The sequence below is a fragment of the Prionailurus viverrinus genome, chromosome B3, assembly GCF_022837055.1.
Source record: "Prionailurus viverrinus isolate Anna chromosome B3, UM_Priviv_1.0, whole genome shotgun sequence".
NCBI classification, from domain to species: Eukaryota; Metazoa; Chordata; class Mammalia; order Carnivora; family Felidae; genus Prionailurus; species Prionailurus viverrinus.
This window is the reverse complement of record NC_062566.1, coordinates 67,067,268-67,079,872: the sequence shown is the minus strand read 5'-3', so window position 1 is coordinate 67,079,872 and position 12,605 is coordinate 67,067,268. Positions and strand designations below refer to the sequence as shown.

The following is a 12,605-nucleotide window of genomic DNA, read 5'->3' as shown; positions in this document are numbered from 1 at the left end:
TTTTGTTCCATTAGCCTAGCCTTACCCTAACAAATTTACTAGCCGTAGGAGCTGTTATGAAATATGAATCCCTGGGCCCTGGTCCAGGAGATTTGGGTTCTATAGATCTGGGATACGACTACAGCATACAGGACTTTTACAAGCATTAGGTTTGCGATGTGGTTTGAAGTTTGAACACCACCAGATTAGATGGCTTAAAATCTTTCCTTCTAGTTATAGAACATTCTAATTCTAGTCCCAGTGAGGGGAAAAAAGGTTGCTGCGTATGTGTTCAGAGCTTTTGCAGACAGCACTGGGGCAAAACAAGTCAGTTTAACTCCGACTGACTCTGAACTTCGTTCGCAGTGTCCCAAACTAGCAAGGCGGCATTGTTGTCTTCAAACTCCCTGGAAGTAAACACACTGCAAGAGGGACTCATGTTTCCAAAAACACGAGAGTGGCTGAGATGTTAGAAGAGGCGTCACACACATGGAATGCATCCTTTTTACTCCGGCAACTAGAGAAATGGCAGACCTTCATGTTTATTAATATGTTAAACTTTTTCAAGATCACATATGATAATTACCACAGGGATGGTTAATAGGTAATAGCAATATTTAATTACCAACTGAGATCTTATAATGTGCCAGGCGCTTGTCTAAAATGTACATATGGTTTCTTTATTCTCAGAGCAACCTCCATGAGGTAGATTATTATTATCCCTGCTTCAATGATGAAGAAACTGAAGCATAAAGACTTCAGGAAATATACAAAGTCACACACATAATAAGTGGTCCCCCAGGAACAAACAAGGATGGTCTGATTCCATAAATCAGGTTTTTTTTTAGTTTTTATTTATTTATTTTCCAATATATGAAATTTATTGTCAAATTGGTTTCCATACAACACCCAGTTCTCATCCCAAAAGGTGCCCTCCTCTATACCCATCACCCACCCTTCCCTCACTCCCACCCCCCATCAACCCTCAGTTTGTTCTCAGTTTTTAACAGTCTCTTATGCGTTGGCTCTCTCCCACTCTAACCTCTTTTTTTTTTTCTTCCCCTCCCCCATGGGTTTCTGTTAAGTTTCTCAGGATCCACGTAAGAGTGAAAATATATGGTATCTGTCTTTCTCTGTATGGCTTATTTCACTTAGCATCACACTCTCCAGTTCCATCCACGTTGCTACAAAGGGCCATATTTCGTTCTTTCTCATTGCCATGTAGTACTCCATTGTGTATATAAACCACAATTTCTTTATCCATTCATCAGTTGATGGACATTTAGGCTCTTTCCATAATTTGGCTATTGTTGAGAGTGCTGCTATAAACATTGGGGTACAAGTGCCCCTATGCATCAGTACTCCTGTATCCCTTGGGTAAATTCCTAGCAGTGCTATTGCTGGGTCATAAAGTAGGTCTATTTTTAACTTTCTGAGGAACCTCCACACTGTTTTCCAGAGTGGCTGCACCAATTTACATTCCCACCAACAGTGCAAGAGGGTTCCCGTTTCTCCACATCCTCTCCAGCATCTATAGTCTCCTGATCATAAATCAGGTTTTTAATGTTTATTTATTTATTTTTGAGAAAGAGAGAGAGCACAAGCAGGGATGGGGTAGAGAGAGTGAGACACAGAATCGGAAGCTGGCTCCAGGATCTGAGCTGTCAGCACAGAGCCTGGCGTGGGGCTCAAACTCATGAACCAAGAGATCATGACCTGAGCTGAAGTTGGAAGCTTAACTGACTGAGCCACCCAGGTGCTCCAATAATTAAATGGTATCTGCCATTATTATTTTCATTATGATTAGATCAGGGCACGGTGTTAAACACACAACTGAAGAAAAGCATTTACTATTGCTGAGAAAGGGTTTCTGTCTTCAATATGTGAAGAGTTCTGTCTATTTAATAAGTTAAAGATGAACATACCTGAAGAAAAATAAACCAGGGACACAGAAAATTAACAAAAGAAATAAATAGTCATTAAACATTTGGAGATCTTTTTTCCCCTTTCTTCTAAAGGTAATATAGATAAAAGCGGTGTGATATCATTGTTTACCTGCCCACTAAACAGAAATAACTTAAAATAATAACATAGTGGTGGCATAGGTACAGGAAAAGGGACAATTCTTGGGCACTCCTCCTGGGAAAACAAATTAGTACATTTGCCATCTCTCTGGAGAACAGATAGAACTAAGCCCTATTCTAGTTTTCAGACTCTCTGCACATTTGGTTTCTTTAGTTCACTGATGACAATCCTCCTTCCTCTTATACATCCTTTAGGTAAGAGACTCAACTCAGTTAATTCTGGCCCTTAGGACTTTGAGTTGGGGATCTCCCCAGGCGCCTGAGTGGGCCCTGGGGCTTGTCCTACAGATGGTCAAAGAACAGGGCAGAACCCCAGGCATGAAAGCTCCAGGCTATGCTGCTTGGTTCACTTTCCTTGCTCTCCCCAGCTCAGGCTGTTCTGAGAACTCCATGTTCTTTCCAGGAACATGGGCTGAGCTTTCAGACCCATCCCATTAAACATGCCTTCTGAGAGCTCTCATGGCCTCAGGAAGTAGGGCCTGTCAGAGGAGGAATCAGCAGGGGTAGGAGCATGAGAGCAAGGTTGAGAGGCTGATCTCTTGGGAGATGCCCACACAAAGAGTGACCTACCTTTACTTTTCCCCTTCTGACACTCACCCCCCCAACCATCCCTTCCTCATCCTACATCCGTATTCTCTTCTCTTGCCCAGACTGTGCCTGCAACACGCATCTCCTTTTCGCACCCTGTCGTGGCCTTTTGCTTTCTAGTTTCCTTTTAGGCTTTGCCCCACTTGACTTTATGTGTTCTCCGTGTGTCCTGCATTCATACTCACCCATCAGGTGTAGAGTGACAAGGGTTCTGGAATCAAGTCACCCATAAGACTTAGGCCACTATTCAATCTGTCATGGTTCCAGCCCCTGTGAATCTGGGGCTCATGGAGCACGTGGCTCTGAGTTGCCCAGGTGGAAAAGGACAAGAACAGCATGAATTGATGAACTCACCCTGGGTACACATCGAGCCTTTTTAGTGGGTGCCTCAGCTAGTCTTCTAGCAACCTCCCAGTCTACTAAATTCCCCTTTGTCTTCCTTTAGAAAACACTGGAATTTCTCAACTATATTTATAAAACTCATTGTAATCATTTTAATAAACAACATATTTTTGTGCCTAACTGCCAGACAATACGGTTATGGTTGTGAACATCGCTCAGTGTGTGGCAAATTATATTGATGTAAATTTGTTTTTATCACACTTCAACAATCTGTCCATAATTTTTTTTTTTGTAGTTTTATTTCTCATGTCAGGCAGTCACCTGTCCATAAACTATAAAAGTTTAAAGGCATGTCTATGTAGGCCCAGACTGGTTGAATAGGCATTTGGACCTTGGGGAGAGAAATGTAGTGAGATTACAGTGATGTGGTCCATTACGGGGGCAGAGTAATTAGAGCAGTTAATGAGCAGAAGATATTTATAGGCAAGCAATTGAGAAATTTCCATATGTAAGGCTGTCCATACCAGCTGTTGTGGGGGAAAAAGCATAAATAAATGTACCCTTACTGCACAAGGTATTGAATACAGGACAGTAGAATAATATCTTAAGAGCGAGACATATCTCTTTTGTCTAGGGTGATTAGTGCAGGGACCTGTAAAAGAACTAAAATTTTGAACTTGATGGATGATCCATTCAAATAGCTAAGATTTGGATAGGAGAAAAAAAAGTACTAGAAATGGGAAGTAGCACATAAGTACAAGTAGGTGGAAAGATTGTTATAGACAGAGGAGTATTAGAATAAATAATTTGTATGTTTTTTACCTACAAGATTGTGGTTGCTGAATAATGGTTCCCAAAGATGTCCAGGTCCTAATCCCTAGAACTGGTGAGTGTTACTTTATATAGCAAAAGAGACTTTGCAGATGTGATTAAGTTAAGGATCTTGAGATGTGGATTATCTGGGTTGCTCCTGAGTACAGTTGTAAGTGCCCCTGTAAGAGGAACCTGCGGAGATTCAGATGAAGGCAATTTGACTGAAGCAGTACAATTGCAGAGCACTTACATGAGCTTGCAGTCAGGAAAGTCATCTAACACAAAGCCTATTTTATAAGAAAATGTTGAATATCTCATGAAATTTATTGAATACTGTACTGAAAGTGAAAACAGAATGCTTGGATGGGTACAGAATGCCCAGCATCACGAGAGTATATCGCATATCGCTAGGCAGCCCAGGAAAAGGTCCAAATTCAAAATTCAAAGTAGTTTCTACTGAATATGTATTGCTTTCACATCATCACAAAGTCAAAAAAATCATGAAGCCAAACCATCACAAGTAAAGACACAAAATAGATGAATAGTTGTCTAGGACTGGCGGGAGAATGGGGAGTGATGGAGGTGCACACGAGCGATCTTTTGAGGGTGATGGGAATGTCCTGAAAGTGGATTATAAGACAACGGCACACCTCTAAGTTTACTAAAAATCACAGAATCGTGCATTTTAAAGGAGTGACTTTTACATTATGTGAACTATACTTCAATAAAACTGCTAAGGAAAAACCCAAGGAATTTATTGTTGACACATTTTCCTGATCTCCTTCATCCATCCTAATAGCAAGTCCTGTGATTTTTATGCCCTTAATAACAGAATTTTGTTCTGCCCAATATTTTTTAGATTTTCTTTACTTATTTTGAGAGAGAGAGCATGTGTGCATGCAGAGGAGGGGTAGAGAGAGAGGGAGAGAGAGAATCCCAAGCAGGCTCTGTGCTGACAACAGGGCTTGATCTCACGACTATGAGATCATGACCTGAGCCAATATCGAGAGTTGGGTGCTTAACCGACTGAGCCATGCAGATGCCTCTGTTCTGCCCAGTTTTTGTTTAAGATATTCCCAATAATTGCCTATCTTCTGGCACACCCTTGTGCCTGCCTAGCCGTTCTCTAGTGTGCAAACACAATTTTCTGCTAAAAATATAAATCTGTTCATGTCTACTTAAGTTGGGATTCTTTTCAGATGACATCTGGCCATTTACAAACACTCTACTTATTTTCTGTTGGGTGGCTGCTTTTTTTCTTTTAAACAAATAGGAAGTAATTTTCTTTATATACTACAGACATGGCAGGATAATTTATTAAGACACTTATTTGTTTATTTTTTTTTTTTGGTCCTTCTCTATGAGACAAAACCAATATAATCACTTTTCTCTTTTCCATTACCAAAAAAGGCAAGTTTTTGTAAATAAACCTTGTGGGTTATTAACATCTTTTGTATTTCAGGCCAGGTAACAGCAGTGAATAGTAATGAAGAGTGTGCTAGTCTCCCAGAGATTAATTTGAGTGTTAGGCCCCATGAAGAAAGTATGGCCAAGAGTGAAAGAAGAGAGTACATTTCCTTGAAAGTGGATAGAAAGGAGAATTATCTTTGGGGATGGTTTATTTCCTGCAACTGGAAGAAAGTAGTGACCCAGTATTCATACAGCCCCCAAATGAGGAGATGTGAGTTGGCTGGATTCTAAGTTCAGAGGTGGCGTGTGGATTTTTTTTTTCTTGTGCACTCTCAGGAGGATTCTTATTATATAAATGAACCAAACATAGCCACTGTATATAGGCCCTATGTTTATTTCTTTATAACAAGTGGGATTCATAGGGTTAAAAGGTCACCAGTGTCAAATTCAAATTTTTACCCATCTGGTTGTCTTAAATGTCACCTTGGTAAGCATATTTTTTGCCTTTTAGAGCATGTATGCTTTGCATACCAATAAAACTACACCCAACATCTGCAAGCCACAGGGTAAAATAAGCCCTCTAGCTATAAAACAACAGCAGCAACAACAACAACAACGCACAAGCTGCTGCTGCCCTTTGGAGCTCAAAGACTCCCCTTCATTCTGCAGAGCGCCATCTTTTAGACACATAAGCCCCCCTCTTAATTCCCTCTCCCCTGGGAGTTTTCTTGCCCCCTCCCCCCCCCCCACCCCCCCACCCCCCCACCCCCACCCAGCCGGCTTCCCTGCCCTGGCCTTAAGGATGGTGCCTCACCACCACCACATGGTGATGGTGGTCTCTGGGTGGTCTCCTGCTGCGAGGGACCTCACCCACACACCCACTTGCCAAGCGGCACCCAGATAAAGCTTGTGTGCTACTGCCACACTGTGGTCGTATCTTTTTCTTTCATCAGTCCCCAGATTCCTCAGACTATAGTTCTCATCTTCATGCGGTGATCCTTGTTCCAACACTGCAGCCTCTGCCCAAGACTTTGTTTTTTTTCTCCCTGGCGACGGAATTCTACGGGTGTGGCAAGTGGTAAGCCAATCGCCACTAAGACTTATTATATTTCTTCACATTTTAACTTATTATTTTTTTAAATTTTTTAATGTTTTTATTTTTGAGAGAGAGAGAGAGAGAGAGAGAGAGAGAGAGAGAGAGAGACAGAGCATGAGAAGGGGAGGGGCAGAGAGAGAGGGAGACACAGAATTTGAAGCAGACTCCAGGCTCTGAGCTGTCAGCACAGAGCCCCATGTGGGGCCAAACCCACAAACCGGGAGATCATGACACGAGCCAAAGTCAGATGCTTAACCGACTGAGCCACCCAGGTGCCCCACATTTTAACTTTTTAACACAGTTTTATTGAGATGTAATTGACATATGATAAACTGCACATATTTGAATTGTCTAATTTCGTAAGTTTTGACATATGTCTATGCCCATTAAATCATATCCAACATTTACCAAATTTCATGCCCTTTAGTTATTCCTTCTTCTCACCTTCCCTACCCCCAATCCCCAAGCAACCACTGATCTGCTTTCTTTTCACTACAGATTAATTTCCATTTTCTAGAGTTTTATAGAAACGGAATCGTACACTATGTACTATCTTTTGTTTGGCTTCTTTAACTCAATTTAATTATTTTGAGATTCATCTATGCTGTTGTGTGTATCAATAGCTCATTCCTTTTTCTTGCTGGGTGGCATTTCATTAAATGGATATACTACAATTCATTTATCCATTTACCTAATGGTAGAAATTTGAGTTGGTTCTAGTTTTTGGTGATTGCAAATAAAGCTGCTGTGAACGTTCATGTAAAAGTCTTTGTGTGACCATACATTTCTTTTTCTCTGGAGTAAAACCTACTAGGGGAATGGCTGGCTCAAATGGTGGATGTGTATTTACCTTTCTAAAAACCTACTGAGCTGTTTCCAAATTTGTTTGTATCATTTTATATTGTCACCAGCACTATTAGGAGAAATCCAGTTCACCAACATTCTTACTGACACTTGGTAAAGTCAGTCATTTTCTTTTTTTTTTTCTCAACGTTTTTTTATTTTATTTTTGGGACAGAGAGAGACAGAGCATGAACGGGGGAGGGGCAGAGAGAGAGGGAGACACAGAACCGGAAACAGGCTCCAGGCTCCGAGCCATCAGCCCAGAGCCTGATGCGGGGCTCGAACTCCCGGACCGCGAGATCGTGACCTGGCTGAAGTCGGACGCTTAACCGACTGCGCCACCCAGGCGCCCCAATTTCATTGTAACCATTCTAGTAGGTGTCTGGTGGTATCTCATTATGGTTTTAAGTAGCATTTCCTTGAACATTAAGGATATTGAACAACTTTTTCATGTGCTTATTTGTTTGCCATCCATATATCTTCTTTTCTGAAGTGCCTGTTAAAACATTTTCCTATTTTTTTTATTGGATTATTTGCATTTTCATTGTTGCATATTCTGGATACAAGTCCTTTATATATATATATATGTGTGTGTGTGTGTGTGTGTGTGTGTGTGTATATATATAATGCATATATATGTACATTTGTATATATATTATAATGCATATATGTGTGCATTTGTATACAATGCATATATATGGATTCATATATATTACAGTGCATATATATTATAATGCACATATATGTGCATTCATATATATTGTAATGCATATATATGTGCATTCATATATATTATAATGCATATATGTGCATTCATATATATTTTAATGCATATATATATATGCATTGCATCTAGTATGGATGTGTAGTGTTTATCAGTTTTCTCTTCAATACTGCTTTAACAGCATCCCACAAATTTTGCTATGCTACGTGATTCTTTTCAACTGTAGTCAGATCAAAATATTTTCTAATTTCCATTTTGATTTTTTGTTTGTCCCATGGATTATTTAGAATCGGTTTGTTTAGTTTCCATATATTTTGAGATTTTTGAGAGGTCTTTCTCTTATTCATTTATAATTTCCTTCCAATGTCAGAGAATATATTTTGTTTAACTTGGATCCTTTTGAGGTTATTAAGACTTGTTTCACGGCAGAAAATTTGGTGTATCCTGGTAAGTGTTCTGCAGGAGCTTGAAAAAATATGTATTTGCTTTTGTTGTATGGAATGTTCTATAAATGTAACTGGGGGTAAATTGGTTGTTAATTTGGTTCAAGTCCTCAATATTCTTGCTGATTTCCTGCCTACTTGACCTATCAGCTATTAAGAAATGGATATGGAAGCTCAAACTGTAATATATGGATTTCACTTCTCCTTATAGTTCTTTCTGTATTTGCATCTTGTAATTTGAAGACCAATTTTTAGGGGCATAAAAATTTAGGATTGTTACGTCCTGTTGATTAATTGAACCTCATATTTGGAAACGACCCTCATTAGCCTTGGTAATATTCTTTGTTTTGAAATCTGCTTTATCTGATATTACTATAGCACTCCAGCTTTCTTTTGATGAACACTAGCATGGTATATGTTTCTACATCCTTTATTGTTACCTTCTTTATGTGTCTTCATATAAAGTGTATTTCTTGTAGACAGTATATAATGAATCTTGTTTTGTTTTTTAAAATCCCAGTCTATCATTAGCTTTTAATTGGTATGCTAAGACCATTTACATTTAATGAGATTATTGATACAGTTAGTTGGAGTCTAACTCCTGCTATTAGTTCTATTTGTCCCTTCCATTTTTTCCTCCCTTTTTCTGATTTTGGGGCCTTCACTTGATTTATGAATTTTTTTATGATTCCACTTTTATCTCCTTTGTTGACTTTTTAACTACAGATCTTTGTTTTAATTCAGTGGTTTCATTAGGATATACAGTATATATCTATAACTTATAGCTTACTTTCAACTGATACTGTACTACTTCACTCAGTATAAAAACCTTATGCTAGTATACTTGGATTCCTCTCAGATTCTATGCTATTTTCATGCATTTTACTTTGGAATATGGTATAAATCCCATTATACATTGCTACTAGTTTTGGTTAGTCTGTTTTATTTTAAATAAATTTAAATTAAAAAAAAAAAAAGCAGGGCACCTGGGTGGCTCAGTCGGTTGAGCGTCTGACTTAGGCTCAGGTCATGATCTCATAGTTCGTGAGTTCAAACCCCACGTCGGGCTCTGTGCTAACAGCTCAGAGCCTGGAGCCTGCTTCCGAATTCTGTGTCTCCCTCTCTCTCTGCCCTTCCCCCACTCACACTTTATCTCTCTCTCTCAAAAATAAATAAACATTAAAAAATAATAACATGGCACAAAAACAGACACATAGACCAATGGAATAGAATAGAAACCCCAGAACTAGACCCACAAACGTATGGCCAACTCATCTTTGACAAAGCAGGAAAGAACATCCAATGGAAAAAAGACAGCCTCTTTAACAAATGGTGCTGGGAGAACTGGACAGCAACATGCAAAAGGTTGAAACTAGACCACTTTCTCACACCATTCACAAAAATAAACTCAAAATGGATAAAGGACCTAAATGTGAGACAGGAAACCATCAAAACCTTAGAGGAGAAAGCAGGAAAAGACCTCTCTGACCTCAGCCGTAGCAATCTCTTACTCGACACATCCCCAAAGGCAAGGGAATTAAAAGCAAAAGTGAATTACTGGGATCTTATGAAGATAAAAAGCTTCTGCACAGCAAAGGAAACAACCAACAAAACTAAAAGGCAACCAACGGAATGGGAAAAGATATTCGCAAATGACATATCGGACAAAGGGCTAGTATCCAAAATCTATAAAGAGCTCACCAAACTCCACACCCGAAAAACAAATAACCCAGTGAAGAAATGGGCAGAAAACATGAATAGACACTTCTCTAAAGAAGACATCTGGATGGCCAACAGGCACATGAAAAGATGTTCAGCGTCGCTCCTTATCAGGGAAATACAAATCAAAACCACACTCAGGTATCACCTCATGCCAGTCAGAGTGGCCAAAATGAACAAATCAGGAGACTATAGATGCTGGAGAGGATGTGGAGAAACGGGAACCCTCTTGCACTGTTGGTGGGAATGCAAATTGGTGCAGCCACTCTGGAAAGCAGTGTGGAGGTTCCTCAGAAAATTAAAAATAGACCTATCCTATGACCCAGCAATAGCACTGCTAGGAATTTATCCAAGGGATACAGGAGCACTGATGCATAGGGCCACTTGTACCCCAATGTTCATAGCAGCACTCTCAACAATAGCCAAATTATGGAAAGAGCCTAAATGTCCATCAACTGATGAATGGATAAAGAAATTGTGGTTTATATACACAATGGAATATTACGTGGCAATGAGAAAAAATGAAATATGGCCTTTTGTAGCAACATGGATGGAACTGGAGAGTGTGATGTTAAGTGAAATAAGCCATACAGAGAAAGACAGATACCATATGGTTTCACTCTTATGTGGATCCTGAGAAACTTAACAGGAACCCATGGGGGAGGGGAAGGAAAAAAAAAAAAGAGGTTAGAATGGGAGAGAGCCAACGCATAAGAGACTGTTAAAAACTGAGAACAAACTGAGGGTTGATGGGGGGTGGGAGGGAGGAGAGGGTGGGTGATGGGTATAGAGGAGGGCACCTTTTGGGATGAGCACTGGGTGTTGTATGGAAACCAATTTGTCAATAAATTTCATTAAAAATAAATAAATAAATAAATAAATAAATAAATAAATAAATAAATAAATATTAAAAAATAATAACAAAAAAATCATATGTATTTGCCCATTTAATTAATTACCATTTACAGTGTTCTTCATTCCTTTGTGGAGATTCACATTTCCAATTGGTATAATTTTCTCTTTGCCAGTTTACCTTCCCTGTTTGCTGGTGATGACTTTTTGTAAACTCTGCAATCTAAGAATGCTTTTATTTTGCCTTCGTTTTTTAAAGATATTTTTACCAGGTATAGAATTTCTACCTTGACAGCTTTCTTACTTTGAGTACTTTAATATTTTCCTGCTCTCTTCTTACTTACATTATTTCAGAAAAGAAATCTAACATCACCCCTCTCTTTGCTTCTCCAATCCTAGCATGCCATTTTTCTGAGGCTGCTTCTAAGGTTTTCTTTTCATGACTAGGTCAGGGTTGTTTTCTTCCCAATTTGGTTATGATGTACCTTGGTATGGTTTTCTTCACGTTTTGTGCTTGGAGTTCATTGAGCTTTTTTTGATTTGTGAATTGATACTTTCCATCAACTTTTGAAAGTGTTTGGCTATTACTGCTTCTAATTTTTTTTCTATCCCCCTGCTTCTCCTTTTCAGAGACTCTAATTACTCATCTGAAGTCACTTGAATTCATTCTACAGCTTGCTGATGCTCTTTTCACTCTTTGTTTTGTTTTCTTGTTTGATGTTTCATTTGGATCATTTCTATAGCCTTCAGATTCACTAATCTTTGTTCTACAATATCTAATCTGCCATTAATCTCATCCAGTGTATTTTTCATGTCACACATTTTAGTTTTTATCTTTAAAAGTTTCAAAGTTTGATTTGTTTTTTTCTATTGTCTATGAATCTACTTAATTTTTTGCACAGAAGAAATCCAGTTATAATAATAATTTTAAAAATTTTTTAATGTTTATTTATTTTTTGAGAGAGCATGAGGAGGGGAGGAGCAAAAAGTGGGAGACACAGAATCCAAAGCAGACTCCAGGCTCTGAGCTGTCAGCACAGAGCCCAACACAGGGGCTCAAACCTGTGAACCATCAGGTCATGACCTGAGCCAAAATCAAGACTCAGATGCTTAACTAACTGAGCCACCCCTTATAATAACAGTTTTAATGTCTTTATTCTATGCCTTCTTATGGCCAAATGCAATTGAATGCTTATTCTCCTCAGTATGGTTTTTGTTTATCTGCTTCCTTTTTTAGTAATTTTCTAAAAGTTTTTATTTATTTATTTTGAGAGATAGACAGTGTGTGTGAGTGGGGAAGGGGCAGAGAGAGAGAGAGGGAGAGAGAGAATCCCAAGCAGGCTCTATTCCATCAGCATGGAGCCTGACTCAGGGCTCAATCCCATGAACTGTGAGATCATGACCTGAGCGGAAACCAGGAGTCGGACGCCTAACCTACTGGGTCACCCAGGTGCCCCCAGGCTTAGCTATTTTTGATTGGATGCCAGATGTTGTGAATTTTACCTTGTTGGTTTACCAGGTAAGGATATTTTTGCATTCCTATAAATTTTCTTGAACTATTTTCTGGGATGCACATAAGCTATTCGGAACCACTCGATCCTTTTGATTTGTTAGACGGGTACAGAGCAGTTGCAGCCTAAGGCTAATTATTGCCCATTACTGAGGCAAGACCTTCCTGAGTACTCTACCTAATATCCCATGCATCTTGACTT

General features: G+C 39.2%; 1 protein-coding gene across 6 annotated transcripts in view; it reads left to right on the top strand.

Moving 5' to 3' along the window:
• RNASE9 (ribonuclease A family member 9 (inactive)) overlaps positions 1–12,605 on the top strand; it is a 51,541-nt gene that overhangs the window by 28,727 nt on the left and 10,209 nt on the right. For 2 of the 6 annotated variants that reach the window (XM_047861534.1, XM_047861533.1), the window contains exon 2: positions 3,823–3,879. The exons of the other annotated variants lie outside the window; for them this stretch is intronic. The gene's annotated coding sequence lies outside the window, so the exon portion shown is untranslated. The remainder of the gene's footprint in view (positions 1–3,822; positions 3,880–12,605) is intronic. 6 annotated transcript variants of the gene reach the window in all.